Source organism: Lissotriton vulgaris, chromosome 8, assembly GCF_964263255.1.
Source record: "Lissotriton vulgaris chromosome 8, aLisVul1.2, whole genome shotgun sequence".
NCBI classification, from domain to species: Eukaryota; Metazoa; Chordata; class Amphibia; order Caudata; family Salamandridae; genus Lissotriton; species Lissotriton vulgaris.
The window spans coordinates 598,770,895-598,793,491 of NC_141696.1; the positions used below are offsets into that span (position 1 = coordinate 598,770,895).

General features: G+C 49.1%; 1 protein-coding gene across 2 annotated transcripts in view; it reads right to left on the bottom strand.

Moving 5' to 3' along the window:
• LOC147697773 (uncharacterized) overlaps nucleotides 1-19,259 on the bottom strand; it is a 303,212-nt gene extending 283,953 nt beyond the window's left edge. For both annotated transcript variants that reach the window (XR_015299158.1, XM_086933339.1), the window contains exon 1: nucleotides 19,146-19,259. The gene's annotated coding sequence lies outside the window, so the exon portion shown is untranslated. The remainder of the gene's footprint in view (nucleotides 1-19,145) is intronic.
• Between the last annotated feature and the right edge of the window lie 3,338 nt (nucleotides 19,260-22,597).

Sequence of the window (22,597 nt, forward strand, 5' to 3'; positions counted from 1 at the left end):
CAGATCATGCCAGGTACAGAATTCCTGGTGATCAATGCAAGCAATGTCACTACCAATCACAGTATGGCAATTGTAGCTTTCTCCTGGGGAGGGGTAACTGGCCAAAAGAAGGTTGTAGTTAGTCCAGACCTCCCAGTGGATTGTTTGTTGGGCAATGATTTGGAGTCATCACAATGGTCAGAAGTGGAGCACCGGACTCACATGGAAATGTTAGGTTTGCCAGCACATGTGTTCGCTGTGACCAGGTCACAGGTCAGGAAATGCCCCACTGAACAGGTGCTGGATCCTGGAACAACGGACCAGACACCGCCCAAGAAAAAGAGCAGTAGGGTTAAGGCTGCGCCTTCCCCCTTGCCCCAGGTCGTGGATCAAGTCTCAGAGGAGGCTGACCTACAGGAATTGAGGGAAACTGAGCCTAGGGAGTTCGAACTTGATCAAGTTGAATTCTTGGGTTCAGGGGGACCCTCAAGGGAAGACCTGGGGAAGGACCAGTTAGACTGCCCTTCTCTTGAACCCCTCAGACAGCAGGCTGCTGCTGAGGCTGCTGGGAACGCCACAGGTACCCACAAGGTATACTGGGAAGATGGACTCCTGTACACTGAGTCAAGAGACCCCAAGCCTGGCATGACCAGGAGGCTGGTTGTACCCTTGTCTCAGCGTGGTTTCCTACTTACCTTGGCCCACGAGATTCCCTTAGCAGGTCACTTAGGCCAGACGAAAACGTGGGACAGGCTCGTCTCACACTTTCACTGGCCTCACATGAACGAAGATACCAAGGAGTTTTGCCGCTCCTGTGTCACTTGCCAAGCCAGTGGTAAGTCAGGTGGCACGACAAAGGCCCCCCTTATACCAATGCCTGTGGTGGGGGTGCCCTTTGAACGGGTGGGGATCGACATCGTCGGTCCCATGGAACCACCTACAGCATCAGGGCACAAGTTTATACTGGTGGTAGTGGATCATGCCACCAGGTATCCTGAAGCTATTCCCCTTAGGACCACTACAGCACCTGTTGTGGCAAGAGCCCTAGTTGGAGTATTCTCCAGAGTGGGCTTCCCTAAGGAGGTTGTCTCCGACAGAGGTGCAAACTTTATGTCGAGCTATTTAACTGCTATGTGGAAGGAATGTGGTGTCAACTACAAGTTCACTACACCCTATCACCCACAATGCAATGGGCTTGTTGAGAGATTCAACAGGACCCTAAAAGGGATGATTCATGGACTACCAGAAAAGCTTCGGCGTAGATGGGACGTCCTGATCCCCTGCCTCTTGTTCGCCTACAGAGAAGTCCCACAGAAGGGGGTTGGTTACAGCCCTTTTGAACTTTTGTACAGACATCCTGTAAGGGGACCCCTGTGTTTGGTGAAGGAAGGATGGGAGAGACCTCTCAAAAAGCCTGCAGCCAACATAGTGGACTATGTGCTTGGCCTCCGCTCGCGGATGGCTGAATACATGGAGAAGGCATCTGAAAACCTTAAGGCCAGCCAAGAACTCCAGAAAGCTTGGCATGACCAAAAGGCTGTCTTGACTGTTTACCAGCCCGGACAGAAGGTGTGGGTGTTGGAGCCAGTGGCCCCAGCAGCACTCAAGGACAAATGGTCCGGGCCCTACACCATCCTGGAGAAAAAGGGAGAGGTCACCTACCTGGTCGACCTGGGAACTCCCCGGAGCCCCCACAGGGTGCTTCATGTCAACAGGCTCAAGGCATATGTCGACAGGAAGGACATGAGTTTGCTCATGGCCCTAGATGAGGGACAGGAAGAAGAGAGTGACCCTCTCCCCGACCTGCTCACTCAGAATCCTGACGATGGATCGGTAGATGGTGTTGTCTTTTGTGGCAGCCTCTCCGAACATCAACAGAGCGACTGTAAACAGGTTCTTCAGTCGTTCAGACATATGTTTTCTCTAACACCCAGCCAGACCGATTGGTGCACCCATGAGGTTGACACTGGTGACAGCTTGCCCGTTAAGAGTAAAATCTACCGGCAGCCTGATCACGTTAGAGACTGCATCAAGAGTGAAGTGCAGAAAATGTTGGAGCTGGGAGTCATTGAACCCTCGGATAGCCCTTGGGCTAGTCCCGTAGTTCTAGTGCCGAAACCTCACACCCAGGGTGGTAAGAGAGAGATGAGGTTTTGCGTAGACTACAGGGGTCTCAATGCAGTCACTAAGACTGACACCCACCCAATACCGAGGGCAGACGAGCTTATCGATAGATTGGCCTCGGCCAACTACTTAAGTACGTTTGACCTGACAGCTGGGTATTGGCAAATCAGGTTAGCTGAGGACGCCAAGCCTAAAACCGCATTTTCAACCCCTGGTGGGCATTATCAGTTCGTGGTGATGCCCTTTGGTCTGAAAAATGCACCTGCCACCTTCCAAAGGTTGGTGAATCAAGTCCTTACTGGGCTGGATGACTTCTGTGCGGCGTATCTTGACGATATTGCTGTCTTTAGCTCCACCTGGGAGGATCACCTGGTCCACCTGCGGAAAGCGTTAGAGGCTCTGCAAGCAGCAGGCCTCACTATCAAGGCCACCAAGTGCCAGATAGGGCAGACACAGGTTGTATACCTGGGCCACCTTGTAGGTGGAGGCCAGGTTCAACCACTGGAGAGCAAGATACAGTCAATCAGGGACTGGGCTCCTCCAACCACCCAGACTCAGGTTCGAGCTTTCTTGGGCCTGACTGGATACTACCGGAAGTTTGTCAGGAACTATGGTTCCATCGTGACACCATTAAACGAACTGACAAGCAAGAAAATGCCAAAAAAGGTTCAGTGGACAGCGAGCTGTCAAAAAGCATTCGATGACCTAAAGCAGGCCATGTGCACGGCGCCTATCCTCAAGAGTCCGGACTACTCCAAACCATTCATTGTCCAAACAGATGCTTCTGAGTTGGGTGTGGGAGCTGTTCTTTCTCAACTGAATTTTGATGGTCAAGACCAGCCCATTGCTTTTATAAGCAGAAGGCTGACCCCTAGAGAGAAGAATTGGTCAGCTATTGAGAGGGAGGCCTTTGCTGTGGTTTGGGCCCTGAAGAAGTTGAGGCCATACTTGTTTGGCACTCACTTCAAGATTCAGACCGACCATAAGCCCCTCTTGTGGCTAAATCAGATGAAGGGTGAAAACCCCAAACTGCTAAGGTGGTCCATTTCCCTACAGGGGATGGACTTTACAGTGGAACATAGACCTGGTACTGATCATGGCAATGCCGATGGGCTCTCCAGATATTTCCACTTAGAACAAGAAGACTCACCTGGTCAAGGTTAGCTTATTGTTCCGACGTTTGGGGGGGGTCATGTAGGAGAGTAGGGTCTGCAATCCTATGATCACCCAGATTTTTTTGCTTTTGTTTCACTGGTTTACGACTTTCTCTGGCTGTGGGCCTGCTAATCAGACCCACAGCCTGGCTGTTCTCTTTCTAAATTACAATATGTACCCTAGGTGCATTTACCAATTGGTACTGGGCCACCTTATCAGACCCTGTAACTCAGGGCATAGGTGTACCCAGGGCCGTCAGGGGCTGCAGCATGTATTATGCCACCCCTGGCTGGCCTCCTAAATTTGACACAACTGGCTGCATGACAGCTGGGGCGAAGTCGTGTAATCACACTTTGCTTTAGATATAGTAGCTCTATATCTAACCATACAATGGACACTCGAGTTCCTATCAGTCACTCCTATGGCAGGCCTTGACAATCCTGAAGGCAGAGTGCATGGGCTCGTGTGAACTAGGTTCTGGCCCGAGCCGAGCCCGGTTGCAGCTTGCGGAATCAAGACCCAATGGCTGTTCCATGATAACGCGTACCACATCGGTAACTTCGGTGTCGCGTTATCAAGACATGTCGAGTAAGGTGTCATACGAATCGGGATGCTGCCCTCTCACCAACTCTGGCGACGAGGTTAGCATTCCGCCCTTCTAGAGGGACGCGACATGTACGTAACTGTGAACCCCGGTTAAAGTTAACTAAAGCCTCAGCTCCACAAAATGGATGCTGCCACCACAGACACGAGTCTGACCTCCTGCTGCTGGGAGTCCTTCCAGCGAGGAGAGCTTGGACAAAGGGTTTCCTGTCGAGGGCGGTGTTCGCACCGTCCCAGACAGGGTTTGTGTATTCTGGGTAGGTAGGGCTTTTGCGAGAAGGTGACTGCGGAGTGGCACCCCGGTGCTCACTACGCATCTGCCGGTTAGAACCAGTTCCAGGGGCGACAGCCCTGGCCTGGGGACAGTCCGGCAGGGGAGAGGGGTGTAACTACCTCCCTTCCTGGTCCCACCCTTAGGGCAGGACCTAGTCATGTACCCACCCCTTTCTTTAGAATAAAGGCCGGAGCGGGGACCCTTCCAAATGAGATCATCTTTGATTCAAGAACTACTTTCTACGAAAGGACATTCAAGACTCTTCTCAAGATTTCTCCCTTGTGACTAAGGAGTAGTCACCCTGCATCAGCGGGCACCATCTAAGAACTCTGCGGTTTGCTGTAAGTCCTTCCTCAAGGAATCCGACGGCCCAGCTCGACGAGAACCGGCTTCCCTTGCACCTCTGACCTCTACCCACGTCATCAGCTTAGCTGTGATCTGTGGGTGCGACGAGACCTCGAGGGACCGGCCATCATCAAAACCTGCACGCTTTCTTAACCAGCACGACCATCGAGGTAACTCTCTGGTGAGTGCTCTGGGGTCCGAGAAGCCCCGACCCTGAGCCGCTCCAGCATCGAAGTGCAGTCTCCCAGCATCTCCACGATCTGCGTGGGGCCCTTCTGCTCGCTGCTCAGCACGTTGTCTGGTCACTAGCCGCTGGCTTGTGCCCTTCTGTGACGACATCCGACAATCAACACTGCTGGTCTGGTTGCTCCAGACTGGCCCTTGCTTCCATCTTTGCGAGAAGCACCCCGGACCCTCCTGGTCCACTCAAGACGCCATCTTAGGCCCACCACGTGGCCCTGAGATCTGCCAAGGCTTGTTGCCCCATCCTGGGCCCAGCGACGCCGACAGCATCATCCTTCGTGGGACAGCTCGCACCTCCGCCGTGGTCGCCGACAACGCCTCCTGGTCCGGGAGACTGCAGAGCCTAGCGTCGCCCACTCACCTGGTCGAGGTGACGGCCAACCGGTGCCATCCTGGTACCCTCTGACTACTGACTAGTAGTACGAACTTGGTCCCCTCTGCTTTCAGGTATCAACAATCTCTGATCCAGGCTTGGATCTCTACGAACTATTCATCACTGGTCGCCGGCCAGCAACTCCTTTTCTTCCGGCTCCTGGCTCGTCAGCGAAGACCCCGACGCCTGTAAGACTTGTGCAGCCGCAGCCCTCGTGGCTAGGTAACTCGGCATTTCGGTGCCTGCATAGCCTCTTTACTCTAGGGTCCCGAGTCCCTCGCTTCCGACTTGCCTTATCGGGTCCGCCCGAGACCTTAAACTTTCCGTGTCCTCGGACACTTGTTTTAATTGTGCACTTGAAGTATTTTCCTAAGAGATTTGGTTTGTGCTTAGTACCCTGTCCTCATAAAGAGTCCAGGGCTGTTGTGAATCTTAATAAATATCCTGTTTATTTTCATAACACTTGTGTGGTGTCCTTTCACTGGGTGTTCAAGGGGTACATGTGTGGTAAACAGCTGGCTTAACGCGCCCTCTCGAGTCTTTAGCCTTAGACTGCTCGTATCCACGCTACTAGGATAGCTGGTCTATAGGTTGACTTACAACCAAACACCATAAGGGTCGTTGGAACGATACATAGCGGTCGCTAGAATAGCGAACGTTGCATATCGGGCCAACTTCTCACAGACGGGACAAGCACCGACAGCGGGACGGGACAAGCACCGACAGCGGGACGGGACAAGCACCGACAGCGGGATGGGACAAGCACCGACAGCGGGACGGGACAAGCACCAACAGCGGGTGGGGACAAGCACCAACAGCGGGTGGGGACAAGCACCGACAGCGGGTGGGGACAAGCACCGACAGCGGGTGGGGACAAGCACCGACAGCGGGTGGGGACAAGCACCGACAGCGGGTGGGGACAAGCAGGTAGGAGGTAGGGAAAAGTACCAAGGCAGACAATAGAAGGTGGGGACAAGCCCTAAGGCGGGCAGTGGTTGGAGACAAGCACTAACACAGAAGGGGACAAAAGCACACGGGTGAGAGATAGATGCAGTGAGGGGGCTGGAGAATCACATAAAGGAGACTGTCTGCTAGGACATGCACTCTTACGGAGTGCTTCAACTAAAAGAAAAATGTAGCTCCAAAAGAGCAAGCAGCGAAAGAACACAGTTACTTGGGCCTTGCTCCAGAGGAGGGCAAACACACAAAGGGGAAATTAAGCCAGCACACAATGACCAAAGAGAAGCAAGGAAATGAGAGTGACGATGAAGCCAACCAATGGTAAGCTATGGGTGGATTCAGAGTCCACTATAAGCCAACAAAATTTCTCACAAGCAACAGTGCATGCACTGTCTCAGGGGAGACTTAAAAAGTACCTCCAGAGCGGACTAAAGTTGTCTCAATACTATGAACCGCAAATGTGTGTCTATTTCTCAGACTTCTTCACCTATCACTCCACTAAGCCTTGTCCCCCATAACACAGTAAGCAGTGGTCAAACCGCATGACAATAAAACATTTATTATACAGTCCAGTTAAGTGCAACGCATCCTGTGTTGTGTTAGAGCAGAGGTCTTCAAACTTTTGTAGGTTGAGCCCCGCCAACTGAATTTTTTAAAACGTCGGGCCCCCCCACCACCTGACAGAAATTTCTGGAATCTGGCACACTACATAATTAACCGCCACCTGCATATCCCGGGCCATATGCAGCAAATAATGTTCAACGCAATAGGAGTTTAGTTAACTGTAGGTTTGTGAGTGGGTGTGGTTAATGACAGAGGCTTACAAATAGGTTTGAAATAGTGTAATATAGCTTCTCTGTGCAGACCCAGGGGCTGCTTCCCTAAAGGTACCTCTGAAGACATCCCCCTGGAAGGGTGGCGCTCCCCCCTGGATTGAAGAACTCTGACTTAAGTGTACCCTAACATCTCATTCCACATTGTACACGTCACACCATTGCCCTCAAATCTTTTGGTATTTCTACGTGTAGGACTCTTAAAGTCAACGGGTCTCCTGAGAAGTGCAGAGATGCCAAGGTTTCAGATTGCTATGTGTAACATTTTCATAATGTTAGTGTCTTGTGAGTAACATTTCAATGATTATGACACTTTCTTGCAAGCAAAATCAAGCAAAGAAGTTGAGAGAAACATAAATATCAGAAATCACACCCAGTTGAGCAAGGAGAAACCCTTAAGAAGTCACTGAACTAAAGTGTGCGACAAGACTCAATATTTCATGAATTGGTAAAGCACTTAGTACATGTTTCATTGAGACTTAGATGTGGTCCTAAAATCTTACCAAATCAAACAATAAAAGCACTTCAAATTTGTATTTGATTGACCAGCCTGCACTTAATGAGTTTCACAGATATGTGCGCTTTCCCACCATATATGTTTACAAACCCCTTTGTGAAGTATATACTGCAAAAAGTACTTTATTTTTCCCATAGACCCGTTTGGGTACCTGGCTTCATGAAGAACCAAAATCTTGAACATTCAGGGTTGAAACCCACAGCATTGGCTTTCAACAAGGACAACAACTTTTTGTTTTGAGTCTGGGAGAGGCAGAGAACTGTGACCGTACCCCTAATAAGACTGCACATGCTGCCCACTCTGCACTGATTTCATTAGCCACAGGGCTCTGATCAAGAAGCCCAGTTTGCTCTGATTTTCCTTTAGAATTATTACTGTCACCCTTCACTAAATATTACTGCTGTATTACACTGAATATGAAGGATACTCTGCACGAATTAGGATTCCCACTTTCACTAATTCTCATGGTAATTCTATCTCCAGTTAGCATTTCCACTGTGAGACTGACATTAATTTACTATTAAAACGAAACTCTCAACCAGCTCTCATTTTTCAGCAAGCATTGGAGTTAGGGGATATCGTTTTAAGTTTTAGCCCATACTTGCCATGCTAAAATTGAAATTAAGAGTCCAAGAATGCAGAATTGGAAATTTTTCAAAAAAAGAAAAAAATCTGTGACATGTTGAACACTCAGGTAAAAAATAGTGATTGTTTACATTGTGATATGTGTAGTCCCTCCTACTTAATTGGAAAAGACAAACCAGATTGTGAGAAACACACAAGCACTGTACTCACTCTGGACATGGGACTGATCTCAAAAGTTCTTCAGCCTTCTTACTTTTTACCTGGAATAAGACTAGGAGTTATGGACGGCCGAGGATGCGGGTTCACTTCACTCCAGAAGTTAAAGCGCTGCGAGCAAATGTGTTTATTTATTTGTTGTTATATAGCGCGAAGTTTACCCGAAGGTGTCAGAGCGCTTTACAATAGAATATTACATAAGGACTTCAGAGTACATGAATTACATAAAAAATGAGCTGGTTGTGTGCAGATAAAACTCATTGTTCTCCTCTAACCTCTGTTTCTAGCCCCAAAAACCTTACATGAGAAGTGTGTGCATGCATGTTGAGAACTAAGGTTTGATATTATATTTACATATATAGATATATCCCAAATGTACTTTGCAACAACTCTGAGAGAAGAAGGGGGCGGAGCTTGCTGGCGTCCATGCAAGACGTGTGAGCGCTGAGCTCCTCGCCTGAGCCCCTTTAATATTCGTCACATCGATCCTTTTTGGTGCCTCACTATCCCCAGCGAGGGCGGAATTCGCTTCTACGACCCCTGGAGCTGCTGGGGGCACCTTTCCTGGCTGAAATCGGTGGAGGTGTCGATTACCGGACCCGCGGAGTTTGGAGTCGCGGACCAGGCCGCAAGCCGCGGACTATCCTTGGGGGCTGTCCGCCCTACGTAACTCTACGTGCGGCGTGAGGTTCCTGTGTGGCCCCGCTCTGCCGGACAGCCTACTGCCTGGTGCTGATTCTGGACCGGTCCTCGCCAGTGCGGGTTCATTGCGGCCCCGCTGCCTCGGGAGTGTTTGCTGCGTCCCTTTGGTGGAGACCTGGGGCTACCTGGAGTGACCCACGGATCGGACCGCGGGAAGTGGCGCCCTACGACTGCCGGTTGGCGGGCTTCGCCGATACTCTGTTCGGCCTGTGGACTGGGAGGACACTGGTATTGTGCTACGTGCTTTGGTGTGTACTGGCGCTTCTCAGCACCCGGTGGTGTGGCCTGCAACGTGGTGCGAAGCCGGAGTTTGGATTTCTCCCCCTGGACTAGTCTATGCCACGAGGCCCGCGGCCGCCATCTTTGACCGCCATTCCTGACTGCACTTTGGACTGCTTTGCGTAGTTTGCTCCCCAAGCTCTCCTCCCACGTCGAGCTGCCTCTTGCTCCTTGCTTGGCGCACCTCTGTGGCCTCTGCCATGGGGAAAGGGGACAGAAATCAGCCGAAGCTCACGTTCGAGCAACGGAAGCCGAAGGGCGCGGAGAGCGCTCCTCCGGAGACATCAACTCAGGCGGCGGAAGGCTCGCTCTGTGCGGACATTCGTGAGATGCTCGGCGCCATGGAGAAAAGCCTGCAGGACAGTATGTCTGCGATCGGCTCGAAAATCGACGCCTTATCATTCCGTATGGACAGGATGTCGGAAAGGGTGGACAAACATGCAGAACGTTTGGACATGGCGGAGCGTAGGCTGACGGAAGCGGAGGAGGCCCAGACGGAGTGGGACAAGGATCGCAAGCAATTCAGCCGCCTTCTCCAGGTCATACAGGACAAAACGGAGGATTTGGAAGCGCGTTCTCGGCGTTCCAACATCCGCATCACGGGGGTTGCGGAATCCACCAACACCGGAAAGATGGAACTGTTTGTTGAGAAGTTGCTTCATAAGCTCCTGGGGGAGGACGTCTTCTCCCCCATGTTTATTGTTGAGAGGGCCCATCGCACTCTCGGTCCCAAGCCGCAGCCTGGCCTCCCACCGAGACCAATCATTGCTAAGCTGTTGAACTACAGGGACCGCGACCTGGCCCTCCGCCTGGCACGGGAGAAGGGGGACTTGCAGTTTGAAGGAATGAACATCTCCCTCTATCCTGACTTCACAGCTAGGGTGCAGGAGGAGCGGAAACGATTCGCCCCCTACAAGAAGCAGATGAGGGACATGGGGCTCGACTACGCCATGCTATACCCGGCGAGACTCCGGATAAACAAACAAGGTCATTCGCATTTTTTCACCGACCCGGCTGATCTGAAAAAATCACTTAAAGAATGGGCCAAAGAACAGCGCGACAGCCAGAGGGGTCAGGGTGCGGAGGATGAGGATGCTGTATCTACGGAGGGCCAGGGCTGAACTGTCCCACACTGCATAGCTTGGCCTAGCTGCTTCACTGTGACTGTATGTATTGTATTCCAGTTTTCGGTGTGACTCTCCTTTGCCTCCATAGCACTTTGGTTTGTGACTCTTAAAATGCCTGGTGGGTGGTTGCGACGCGTAAAGGAGCTCGGACTTTTGTTGCCCTGATTGTTCGCCACTCTGTTTGTTCTGCTGCTGGGGATTAGTTGGGGTGCCGATCGCAATGGGGGTGGGGCTGGGAGCGACGACGGTATCTGGCCCTTGTTGGAGAGTGTTGTAGTCTGGCCAGAACCTCTGCCCCTGCGCTTTCGGCTTTTCGACCCTCTAGAGGGTCCTGGGTTTGTAGTGGGGTGTTCCGGGTGGGTTTAGGGTGGGTAGTGCCATGTGCTGTCTGACCGGGTTGGGGTTGGTCGGCTGTGGGTGGGTGGTTGTTGGTAATGCTCAAGTATTGTTGCTGCTATGCTGTTTGGGGTTCAGGGTTGGTTGGGTGGGGGGTTTGTTTTTGCCGACTACTACATTGTGTCTGTCACTCCATATGCTCTGCGACATCTTCCTTTCTAAACTGCCATGTCCACTGCTGAGTCACTGAGTGCGGAGCGCTCCCTGGGCTCTCTGAGATTACTATCCTGGAACGTAAGGGGGCTCAACGACTTTCGCAAACTCAGGAAGGTCTTAGCCTATTTGCAACGCCACCACATTGACCTTGCTTTACTGCAGGAAACACATTTGCCGCTCTCCAGCCCTATGCTGCAGGTGCGGGGCCTCGGCTCCGCTTGTGTCGCTGCGGGGTTCACAACGCATGCTAGGGGGGTGCTCATATGGGCTAATCCCAAATCCCGATTGTCGCTGACCCGTGTGATTGTAGACCCGGAAGGGAGATTTGTGGTTGCACGCTGTGTTGGACAGGGTCATGATCTTTTGCTGGTGAATGTGTATGGCCCCAATTACGACTCCCCGGAGTTCTATGCTTCGCTTGCTGACAGCTGCAGGCAGTTTGTGGGCTCTAGAATGCTGTGGGGGGGGGGGATTTTAACTTGGTGCTGAACCCGGACCTTGACAGATCTGCGGGCCCCCCTAGGTCCCCTGCGGCTTCCACTTCCCTCCTTTTGTCTGAATGCGTGAAGCTTGATTTACTTGATGTGTGGCGGCATAAGCACTCGGGGCGGGGTGGGTTCACGCACTACTCGGCCTATCACAACATCCATACACGCATAGATTATTGGTTTGTTTCCCGCTCTTTGCTAGATATGGTTAAGGGTTGCACGGTACTCCCACGCACGCTGTCTGACCACTCGCCCTTGCTCTTGCTGCTGGTGGCTCCTCCCAGGATGATCCCCCCCTTCACGTGGAGGTTCCCCCCGTACTCCCTCTTGGACGAGGTTTTCAGAGGGGAACTCGCCGAGGACATAGAGACATATTTCGCAACCAATGTGGGCTCGGTTGATAGCGTTCAAGTTCTCTGGGACGCATTTAAGGTCTACGTCAGGGGGATGACTATGGCGAAGCATTCAGGGGTGCTCAAAGCCATCAGGCGGCGCCTGCAATTGCTCGAGACTCAACTTGCTGCCCTGGATAGTCGGGCAGTGGACTCGGGGGACGCGGCTGATACGAGCGAGCTTAAGTCCTTGTTGGATGAATTTCAGGAGGAGGCGGACAGGGAAATTAAGCATATGGGTAAATACGCGACGGCGCGGGTGTATGGGGAGCGGGAGCGGCCTGGTGCACTCCTAGCTAAGCTAATGCGCAACAGTAGGCCCCCACTGGTTATCGAGGAGCTGGTGACAGCTACTGGGGCGGTGGTTGCCGAGGAGCAGGATATCTTGGCGGAATTTCACGCCTACTACACTGCCCTCTACTCCTCTAGGGACGCACATCTCGAGGACGAAATCGACGATTATTTGAGCTACATCCGAATGCCCTTCCTTGCTGACTGGCAGAGGGAGTTCCTTATGGCCCCCATACAGAAGGAGGAGATAACGGAAGCGCTGGAAGGCATGAAATCTGGTAGCGCTCCTGGTGCGGATGGTCTCACGGTGTCCTTCTATAAGGCCTTTCAAGAGCAGTTGGTCCCGTACTTGATGCTTTTGTTCGATGACATTTGCCAGCAGGGCAGCATGTCGAAATCCATGAGAGAGGCGCTGCTTATTACCATCCCGAAACCTGGCAAGCCCCCAAATCAGTGTGGCTCCTACCGGCCGCTATCGCTGATAAATGTGGATGCGAAGCTGTACGCTAAGGTTCTTGCGACTCGTTTGGCGCTGCTGGTTCCGGAGCTGGTTGCCCCGGAGCAGGCTGGGTTTGTTCCCTCACGCAATCTCACTTATAATATTCGCACGGTCCTAGGCACGATCCAACATGTCAAACACGAAAACAAAGCTGTGGCCATCTTTTTGGATATGGAGAAGGCCTTTGATTCTGTGGAATGGTCGTTTATGCTGAGGGTCCTTCGTAAGTTTGGCCTAGGGGAGCCGTTTCTGCAAATGTTGGGTGCCCTATATTACAAACCTACTGCGAGGCTGATAATAGGTAACCTGGTCACGGCTCCCATCGAAATTGGAAGGGGCACACGTCAGGGTTGCCCCCTCTCTCCCTTGCTGTATGCCTTGGTGGCGGAACCACTCGCCTGCGCTATACGAGAATATCACCGGTTTGAGGGGATCAACTTCCCTACGTACCAGATCGGTATCTCCACATACGCGGATGACACTCTGTTATATGTTCGGGACCCGGAGGTTAACCTCTCTGCGGTGCTGCGGGAAGTGGTGAGGTTCGGGGCTCTTTCGGGCCTCCGCGTCAACTGGAATAAATCGGTGGCGTTGCCCCTCACCCCAGTGACGCTCCCTTTCGACTCGGAGTACCCCTTGCAATGGACCACGGACTCTATCCGCTATTTGGGGATACGCATACATACGGATCCGGAGGTCCTGGTACGCGAGAATTATGGAGTGGCCTACTCCAAACTGGTGGATGATGTCGAAGTATGGTCCAGGCTTCCGCTCTCGCTCATGGGTAGGATTGCGCTCATGAAGATGGTGGTGCTCCCCAGATTCCTTTTCCTGTTCGTGAACATACCAGTTGTCCTTTCCAAAGCTTTTTTCCGGCAACTTACCAAGACTCTTGTCCGCCTGGCGTGGGGGGGCAAACAGCCGCGGGTGAAGTGGCAAATACTCACCCTTCCATATGACCAGGGGGGCCTTGGGGCTCCGGACCTGGAGCGATATTACAGGCTTGCTCAGGGTGCACACCTACATACGTGGGTTCATGGGGATCCGGGTATCCCTCATGTGAAACTGGAGAGACTCTTTGCTGACCCCGTCCCGCTTCCCGCAACAGTGTGTTATCCGCCTGATAGGAGGGTCGGCAATCTGGATTCTATAGCTGCCACGAATCATGCTTGGCATGCACTGATTGGCTCCCGCGAGTGCACGCTACTGTACTCACCTTTGCTCCGTATAGAATGGGCGGCCTGGTTGGCTCCACTAACAGAGAAGGGCGTCCTGAAGGCGCTACGTGACCTGGGCATTCTTACCATGGGTGACCTCTTCTCGAATGGCACTCTGAAAACGCTACAGCAGGTCCTTCACCCCTGTCCTGAGGCAACGCTACTTCACAGTTTCCAATATCACAGAGTTCGCAGAGCGGCCCTTTCCGTTTTAGGTCCGGACTTGACTGAACCGCCGGAAGTGCCGGAGCTCACCTATGTCATCAAGACCCCCTCAGCTCGCAAATTGATCACTGCTCTTCGGTCCCTGGGTGATAGACAACGGCTGTATCCCCCCTCCAAGGCCCGTTTGGCCTGGCAGGCTGACCTCCAATCTCCCATCTCGGACGACATGTGGCGTTACTGTGCGACTAATACCAGGAAAATCTCGCTCAACGGTAGGCATCGCCTGGTACATTTTAAATGTCTACAGCGTGTCTACTACACGCCCGAGAGGTTGCATAGGTATGGCCTTAGAGAATCAGCGGAGTGCGAGCGTTGTCATTTTCACACAGCAGACTTCCTCCATATGGCCTGGACTTGTCCTGCCATACATAAGTACTGGGTGGAGGTCTTTGCGGACCTCAGCGCTATCCTTGGCGAAGTGATCGTGCCAAACCCGGCGCTCGCCTTACTTGGTTTCTCAAAACCTCTTCCTGTGGCTATGCGGCGCCTTGCGGACATGGCATTACTGACGGCGAAGCGGCTTATAGCACTGTGCTGGATGCGAGGACCAGTCCCTACTAGAAAACGGTGGGAAACAGACTTGCTTTACTGTTGCACGCAATCGGAGGTGTATAGCGAACTCCTGCCTCCAAAGAGCAGACCCAAAAACTTTTGGGGTTTGTTTCGAGCGTTTCAGAGTGCGAAAGAGGATGGTGAATCGGACCCGGAGAGTGTGGAGCTGGATGTGCTGCAGGAGGAGGGGGCTGCATCAGCTGTGGATGAGGAGGGTGTCGGCTGAATGCTTCAAGGTTATGACAGTATGGTGAGTCACGCCTGCCGTTTGAGAGGTTTTTGAGTTGTAGGTTGCTGGGGAGAGCTGTACGGGCTCTTGGCGGCCGCAGTCCCCTTCCCAGAGCATCATCCTGCACTGGTGGGCATTTGCTTATCTCCCTTAGCCTGCTGAGGGGTTCATGGTTGGGGCGCAGACTAGGAGGTGGGTGGTGGGCACGGGTTTAAGTAGTCTGGCTTGTTCTTCTTTTGGGGTGGGTGGGTTTGTTATTGACTGGGAGGTTCTTCTTTTTTGTTTTTTCCCCTTTATACACCCTTCCCTGGGTCCCCGTTTGTCTGGCCCTTGACTCCGGGTTTATACGCAGCTCTTCCCAGGTGGCTATTTCGGTCCTGCCAATCTACTACGCCATGCTGCCCCTGGATCTGACATTGTTGGCGTTGTGGGGTGTGCATCCTGCTTATATGCTATGATCATTCAACGGTAGACACTACGAACTGTTGCTCCTGCACGCTTGTTCCACTCCTGCGGTTTCGCCGCCAGGCCCTAGAACTGTTGGTCTTTATGGCTGTGTAACTTACCTGTACCCAGGGATTGGAGGGCGTTTCTCCCCCCCCCCCCTTTTTTTTTTCTTTTTGATGCCGCCGGCCTCCGGGTTGTAGGCGATGTCGGCTGTGTATGTAACTTGTGAATGCAATAAAGTATAAATTTAATTAAAAAAAACTCTGAGAGAAGAAGGTCACTGCTTATTGTACACAGATAATCCTCTGTTACAATGGATAGAACTCTGCAGTTTCAAGATTCTGTGCGTGAATGGGTAAGGTAGACAGTTTTGAGGATTCACCTTACAGCGCACATGCACTGTTGCTGCAGGGGATATTGCTAACAGTAAAGGGCTTGGAGCCCGCTCATTGCTTACCATTTGTTGCCTTTCTTTGTCAGTCTTATTTGCTGATTCCTAATTGCTCAGCGCGGGTCTGGCGTCACTTCATACTCCCTGTGTGGAGCACTTGAACTAAGCAAAGATTGATTCATTTTAATTTGTTGCTGACCACTGCTTGTATTAGGATTCAGCCACTTTTTCCCACGCACCACTCTCCCATTCTCCAAGTTTCTTTCCCGCTTCCACTCCCACCCTACGAGGCCTGTGCCACACACATATCCCATTCTTTAGGAAGAAAAAAGATCTGGATGCGTCCTAGCACTTTTTCTTTTACTCTTCCTCCAGTTGTGCGTTTAGTCCCAGCCTCCCTCCTGTATTGTCCACCCCCATCTGCCATAAGAAGAAAAAAAAAAGAGGTATGACATGGCCAGTGCTGTCGGCATCATAGCCTTTTTTTCCTTTTCTTTTAACTCCACTTCTCTGTCAATCTGACCACAGTTCTTCATAGCAGAACCCAAAAGGAAAACAGTGTACTCTGAGAATGATAGTAAAGGAAAGTGGTGTTTAGACTTTGAATAATTTGTTCGTCAGCGCTTTTCTGAAGTCATTTCTGCCCGACCGCTGCCGGAAGAAGTAGATAAGCTGCCGAGTCCTCCGGGATTGCTCGCTTTTCTTGCCTCTCTTCCTTGATTGTGCCTGTGTTCTTGCCTGTGTTCCCTCGTTGTGATCGTCTGCCCCCTAGTTGTGCTTGCTTTCCTGCCCCCTCGTGTTTTTCTGGCGTCTGTCCCCTCGTTGTGCGTCTGCCCCCTCGTTGTGCTTGCTTTTCTGCCCCCCCTTGCTCTCCTGCCCCGTCGTTGGTTGTGCTTGCTCTCCTGCCCCCTAGTTGGTTGTGCTTGCCCCCCTGCCCCGCCCCTCGTTGGTTGTGCTTGCTCTCGTGCCCCCGCCCCCTCGTTGGTTGTGCTTGCTCTCCTGCCCCCTCGTTGGTTGAGTTTGCTCTCCTGCCCCTGCCCCCTTGTTGGTTGTGCTTGGTCTCCTGCCCCTTCGTTGGTTGTGCTTGCTCTCCTGCCCCCTCATTGGTTTTGCTTGCTCTCCTGCCCTGCTATTGGCATAGTAAATGACAATACCATTTATTTATGTTTTAAAAAAAATATATATAATAATAATGTAATGAGCAATGCCAATAGCTCTAACTTTAAGAATGCAGAGACCATTGCATTGTAAATGCTTGTTTTCCCCACTGCGACCACTGAGTAGAAGTACCGGTGCCAGTCAAAAGTTTCAACTCCTTAGTGTGGCGTAAGCGGGGCATGACAGGTGCAGCCATTTGGTAGCAAAGTAAATTTCACAGAAGCAGGACAATGCATGTGTTGTTTGTAAAACCAAATGTTAATTTTCAAAAGTTAATTTAAGTAATTTGAGAAATATATATTTTTCAAATTCCTTTTTCTGACCACGGGGAAAGCCATTCAATCAGAATCCTATTTTAATATAGTGTGTGCATGGTAATTAGATAATTGTCGGATTTAGTGACCAATGCTGTCTAGCAGTCTTAGGGCCCGATGTAGGTAAATCCCATTTACCGATTTTGAAATACCGAATCTTACCGATTCGGTATTTCAAAATCGGTAAATGGGATGTAGGTCCCAACATCTGGATTCTTTACCGAATCCTTAAAATTCGGTATTTACCGATTCGGTAAATACCGAATCGGTATTTGCTATCGAATCCTATGGGCCTTGAAGCCCATAGGATTCAATATCAAATACCGATTCGGTATTTACCGAATCGGTAAATACCGAATTTTGCAAGGATGCAGGGGGTGTCACTTTGACACCCTCTGGCACCCCTGTTTTAGGCTTGTGTGCCATGTGGCACACATACATGCCCTTAGGGCATGTATGTGCGCCACATGGCACAGGTGTACATGCACAGATGTGCATGTACACCTGAATCGGTATTTTACCATGCAATTGTATTGCATGGTAAAATACCGATTTTCAAAGCCCTGTGTCAATGTTAAAATTGGCACCTACATACCAAACATGCATTTTCGGTAATTTTACCGACCGGTATATTTACCGATTCGGTAAAATATACAGAATCGGTAATTTTAACGATTCTGTAATTTTACCGAATCGGTAAAATTACCGATTCGGTAAAATTACCGAAAATGCATGTTTTTTACCCCCTACATCTCCATGGCCATTTACCGGTCGGTAACGGCCGAATTCGGCCGTTACCGGCCGGTAAATGGCCAAAATCTCCCACCTACATCTGGCCCTTAGTTATATAGCTAATGGCACTTTATTTTCTGGGATCTGTATTTGCACTTTCCTCATTCGTGGATTGGCTGTTAACCAGTTCGGACGGCTGAATTAAATGCCTCAAGTAAGTCACATAGGGCCAGATGTAGGTGGGAGATTTTGGCCATTTACCGGCCGGTAACGGCCGAATTCGGCCGTTACCGACCGGTAAATGGCCATGGAGATGTAGGGGGTAAAAAACATGCATTTTCGGTAATTTTACCGAATCGGTAATTTTACCGATTCGGTAAAATTACAGAATCGTTAAAATTACCGATTCTGTATATTTTACCGAATCGGTAAATATACCGGTCGGTAAAATTACCGAAAATGCATGTTTGGTATGTAGGTGCCAATTTTAACATTGACACAGGGCTTTGAAAATCGGTATTTTACCATGCAATACAATTGCATGGTAAAATACCGATTCAGGTGTACATGCACATCTGTGCATGTACACCTGTGCCATGTGGCGCACATACATGCCCTAAGGGCATGTATGTGTGCCACATGGCACACAAGCCTAAAACAGGGGTGCCAGAGGGTGTCAAAGTGACACCCCCTGCATCCTTGCAAAATTCGGTATTTACCGATTCGGTAAATACCGAATCGGTATTTGATATTGAATCCTATGGGCTTCAAGGCCCATAGGATTCGATAGCAAATACCGATTCGGTATTTACCGAATCGGTAAATACCGAATTTTAAGGATTCGGTAAAGAATCCAGATGTTGGGACCTACATCCCATTTACCGATTTTGAAATACCGAATCGGTAAGATTCGGTATTTCAAAATCGGTAAATGGGATTTACCTACATCGGGCCCATAGTGATGTACAACAGGGCTAAGTTCATATGATCCCATTCCGTACTGTCGATCGTCAATAAAGGTAAATGTGTTTCTAAAGCAGTATTATGTCTTCCGGCAACAAATAACTCCCAAATAAACAAATGCTAGTACTCACAGACATTTATCACGTTGCAAATCCAAGACTAAAATTACTCAAATGGAAAAGATAAAACGGTCTCATAAATGAATCACGCACTGAATTCGAAATTTGAGAGCTCGTAGCCTAAGCCTTCACCGGGGTCCCCACCGCCCAACCAAGCCTCGTTGAATCAGAAGAGAGCAATTTCAACCCTAAACACCGCCGTAAAAGGTTCCACCACCGCCCCCTACCAACTTCTCATCGCAGTTTTATTTTCTGCCTTACCTCATTTATTCAGTAGAAAATCTTTTGAGCCTGCAACTCTCTATTTCTCGCTACCCTCCACTGCTTCAGAATTGAATACTGGCGCCACTGTTCCTGAGTAGCTCATTCGTGCACTCCGTAAAGACTCCAAGATCATCACGCTCAGATGGGTCGTGCCCGCGTACAAACGTGGACCACCAACCACAGTTATGTTTACTATAAAGTTAGCACGAATTACGACAACCAAAAGTAAAACTACTGTTTAAACAGTCAACTTGAGAATAGGCGTTCCTTTCACGTATAATGTTAGAGGTCAACACATTAAAACCCGTGTATTCATTTTTCCATATTATGTAAACTAATTATTTCACTTTATATCCGATAATTAGCCTAACATTTCACTGTGTTGGAAAATAACATTATTTACAACTATTTCATATCATAGGCAATTGAATATATCATGGCCGCCACGTTTAAGACGATGCTATGGGTTCGCGCAGTTTTAGTCCTACTTCTGTTACACTTTTGATAGTGACTAACTTCCTGTTTGGTTAAACACTGTGGGTACTCCAAATGAGTTTCTGAGTTTCGTTATGTTTTTTTCCGTCCTAAACAGGTAGCAGAAGGCGCATTTTTTGTTTTAATCATCAGATGAAACATTTTTATTTTTTAAAAGCCCAACCCCTGCAGATTTTACATAATCATATCATCCATCAATGCAGCATATTAAAACGGAAAAGTGGGAGATTCTGAAAAAGAAATTCGGGGGAATGTATTTTCTACATTGTAATTTATTGTATTGCAGTATAGAGCGCCCACTACACCTATGTGGGGGCACTGAAGCGCTTTCTGTGCACCATGTAGGGTGTGGGGTTGGAAGGATGTTGTCTTTGTTTGAAGCATATGTGGGAAGTGTTTCCATGGCCTGTGTAATGACCATCAACATGCGATTAATGTGCTGTGTGCAGCGCATAGATATGTATTGGATGATGAAGTGGAAGGAACAGACGGACAGGTTTATGGTTTTCCATATGCCCCTAGATGCTTATAAATCAGAACCTGCACTTTGTGGACCCATTTTAATACAAGTATGCACAGCAACGGTAAAAGGTTATATACCAGCAATATGGACTCAAAGTACTATAGTCCCAATTTTTAATCAAGCATTTGCAATGCAATAGTTCTCGCATTTATGCAAGATTAAGCTATTGGCATTGTAAATGACGATGCGTTTTATTTATGTTTCAAAAACCAAAACATAAATAAAAGTTATTGTCATTTACAATGCCAATAGCTTAAACTCGCTTAAATGCAAGACCTAGTTAATTGCAAATGCTTGTTTGCATGTGCTACACTGAGCTAATGCGGACCGCGCTGCAAATTAATTAATTAATTAAAGCAGCGCGCCTGCTAAAGTAAAAGCGGCTTGCGCTGGAATAAGGAAGGACCATTAAAGAAAATAGTGCTTACCCACTAAATAACGGAGACCATGCAACAAGCCCAGTAAAAGTTCCAGTTGTTATGGGCGGTAACAAATGCTGACAAGGCGGTACCAAGGTGGGACTAACAAGCCTATGTACGAATCAGAAGCCAGCATTTTTGAAGGACACTGACACAAGCCAATGACAACTATGGGCGGAGAGCGGACTCAGGCTGGGCTTCCAGTGCATAACATGCCCAAGCATGCCTCGCAGAGCGAGTAGCGCATGGGCGCTGGCGCTAAGCCAACCCAAAAATCACATTATACTCTCTCTTTTTCTATCTCTCTCCCCACTTCACTGTGCATCTATACTGCATTTCCATATACCGTCCTCAACTGCTCTAGCTTCACTTGTTTCTACAGTGCCATGAAGGCCATATCGTATGACTGTGGCACTGTACATACACAACACCTCTTTGGGGAAAAAAGGTAAGCAGAATATGAAATTAGCAGCCATTAAAAGCAAAACCTATCAGCCCGTATCCTGCTGTAATTGATGACTAATTGCTGACACTTTGGAGCTAAAGAGCTCCTCTATCAAGGAGCCTGCATGGGGAATGTTCGTAATACGCAGTCTCTGGTAGTTACCCATTGTCAGAAAGTAAATGAGGTTCTGCTGTGAGAAACACAAGTCGTCAAGCATACCGAATACGAGAAGAAAGAGTACCAATCCACACCACCTAGCAAAAGTCGCTTCATGCATTCTGATGTGGGGTGTGCGAAAATCACACAGCTTGCGGTAACATACTTACACGAAATTACAACAAAAGTATGCATAATTAGGGTAAATGCATCCTGCACTCAGAAACTTACCCAGTTAGTCTGTGCAGTTCAAAATTCAACTTGAAAATGTAATTTCAAGTTTATTCCCAGTTGCTGATGTTCAAAACACTGCTGCTCACATTCAGAGTTGTAGTTTTGCACTCAAAAATTACCTGAACATTCCGCTTAAATAAAATATCATCCGGAAATATTTGCTGACCGCCAATGTTAAAGGAACTGCACTCACTTTCATTCCACTGATGCTCACATTCAGATTTGTAGCTTCATGCTAAACAAGCATTGGAAATGCAATAGGTCTCGCATTAGAAAAGTTGGAGCTATTGGTCTTGTAAATCATTTTTTTTGTGTGTTGATTTTTGAAATAGCTAAATTGATAGTTTTGTCATTCACAACGCCAATAGTTTTAACTTTTGTGAATGTGACATCTATAGCATTTTGAATGCAACATGTTTTGTATTTACGTGACTTTGATGGCAGCTCTTGTTGTTATGCCACATCTCTAGAGAGCAGGAGAGTGCAGCAGGGGAGAGAAGCACAGCAATGCAATATGTCTCGCATTCATAGAGATCCTAATCCCATTACTTTACTTAGTATTTAGTGCGTTTCTATTGAGGATTATGACTTTAAAACCACCACCCCCACACACACACATACGACAACCCCCAAAGTAGACCAACCTCTGTGTCTAGAAATGTCGAAAGCTCAACAGGGAAGAGATGTGACTAATTTAGTTCTGAAACTTTGCCACCTCACCAATGTGCATAGTCTTGTTAAAATCCTGAATTATTGAGTTTTGAATATTTGTTATAATTTTTATTTTACGCATGCTTTTTGCATAATGTTCACTATTAATATCCTGTTTTTTTGCAGAAAATGTCTTGAGGGAATACAGTCAGTCTGCCTTTGCTGTATGTGTGGCGCTAGCAATATCCACCTCATCACTTCATCTATCTTGCCTGACCTTTGTGTCCAGTGGAACACTTCATGTAAAATGTTAATAGATAGCAACCTTGAGAAGAGTGTTTTTTTTATTCTGATCTACAAGTTAACAATGAAAACCACATACATTAGTTCTTTTTGATTGTAAAGTACCCTTGTGTATTTGTGAAATGGGGTGGAGGAAGCAAACTGATTACCCTGCAAGCTGAGCTGTGAGGGTGAGGGTGTGTGAGGGTGAGTTAGGGAGTGTGAGGGTGTCTGAGTGGGTGAG